Source organism: Helobdella robusta (genome assembly GCF_000326865.2).
Source record: "Helobdella robusta unplaced genomic scaffold HELROscaffold_9, whole genome shotgun sequence".
Lineage (NCBI taxonomy): Eukaryota > Metazoa > Annelida > Clitellata > Rhynchobdellida > Glossiphoniidae > Helobdella > Helobdella robusta.
The window spans coordinates 3,309,715-3,311,855 of record NW_008705512.1 but is presented as its reverse complement, the minus strand read 5'-3'; positions in this window follow the sequence as shown (position 1 = coordinate 3,311,855).

The following is a 2,141-nucleotide window of genomic DNA, read 5'->3' as shown; positions in this document are numbered from 1 at the left end:
TGAATAATTGAGTAAAAGTTGTCGTCGTTAGATGGATGGAGTGAATTTTCGTTGGTCGAGTGTTGTTGGCTGTTGGGTGGCGTGTTGTTGCTTCCTTGTTTTAATGTTGTTTGGGTTGTTGTTGCAACGTTCCATACGTCGTAAGCTGAGGTGACACACAATTGTGTTCATCTCACTTCTTTTCATCGTTTCTTACAAATTTAATTCACTTTCCCACAAACATTTATTTTGCAAAAATATTTACAAAAATTAATTTTTCACAATATTTACATTTGAAAAATAAATACAATAGCATGCATGATATGTGAATGTTGGTGGAGAGGGCACTGAGGCAATCACACACACACACACACACACACACATTTACAGAATTATGTTTCAATATTCCTACTGCAACACAATACAATCAAAAACATGTGCTGCTAGAATAAACACACTTCTAATCTAACATTATAATTCTTCAAAATATCTTCAGATTAATATTATCAAAATAACATTTCATGATGTATATTAAAGTAAAATGCATAGATAAATTTTACCAGAAATTCTTCAAGACAACACTGAATAGAATCAATTTTCCAGCACCATGGAGCTATCAATTACTGAAGCAACATCTGTCCGCTGGAAATTCTGTAGGCACACTAACAACAACAAACACTCCAACGTGTCACACTGGACTAACAACGACACTGTGCAAGCATGCATATTTGCTTTCACACAGATAACATTGTATTGTATGCCTTTTCATAGTGTTATGTGTTGTGTATCTGTTGATGTTGTTGCTACAACTTTGTTGCGAATTTTGTGTATGTCGTTTGCTGATTGTTGTTGTTGTAGTTGCGGAAAATGTAGTAAATATTGTCTAAATTGATGTAGTTGTTTTTTTTTGATGTGGTTGTTGTAAATGTGGCGACGTTTGCAGCCCCGCTTTTAGCGCAGCATCGGTTGTATCTGCTGCAGTTTGTAGTTGTCGTGACTGCAATTTGTAGTTGCAGCTGCACGACAATTGATCCAACACGTCTTGCAAAAAATTCATGCATTCCTTCACGCTGACTGCTCGTGCGGATTCTCCACGTCAGAGAACTCCTCTCTTGGAGCTCGTTTAATGTCTTTGTTGCACAAAATCGACGGAGCGATTTAACGAGGGAATGAAAATATTCTACAATGCTTATAAATACGAAATATCACACTAAACATCACAAATAATCACATCAGCACGCACCAACTAGCTCACACACACACACACACTTAGAAACAGAAATACACGTACACGAACATGCACCACCGACAACAAACTCAACCATTCCATGTGAGGACGTATGAGTGCGCCATTCAGTATCATTCCTCCATTCATAATTATTCATTCGTTCATTTTTTCCTTCATGTTCCTATTTATTCAATATTTCACTCATTTACTCGTCTGTTTTTTCATTTATTCTAATTTTTTCCATTTTTTCTCTCGTTCGTTTGTGAATGACGAAGAAAAAGAGGATGATAATGATAACGATGTTGATGATGATGATGACGATGATGATGTTGATGATAATGATAATGATGACGATGTTGATGATGATGATGTTTACGACAAAGGAAAAAAGGAGAATAGAGATTTTGCTATTATGCAGGATCGTGATGGAGTGAGGACAATTACAACCAGAAAGAAGTGAATGGAAAGAATGGACGTAATTAAATTTTCAAAGATGATGATGATGATGATGACGATGATAATGATGATGATGTTGATTACGGTGGTGATGATGATGATGAGGGGGGTAGTGATGATGATTGTGGAGAAGAATGTATGAAAAGATGTTGAAATAGTATTGTTGGAATTTTGCTGAAGAAGTTGTAACTGAGGATGTTGTTGTTGATGATGGTGGTAATGATGCTGATAATGCTGACGATGATGATGACGATGATAGTGATGGTGATGCTGATGATGATGATGCTGTTGATGTCATTAGCTTGCTACAAAATAATCATCAGTGACATCGGCTATGACATTGATCAATTGGTGTCACATTAACGACGGCGGCGATGATGAAAAAAGATGGCGATGATGATGATGACGAAGAAAGATGGTGATGGTGATAATGTTGCCATTGTTGTTGTTTGTTGTTGATGATGATGATGATGGAAAA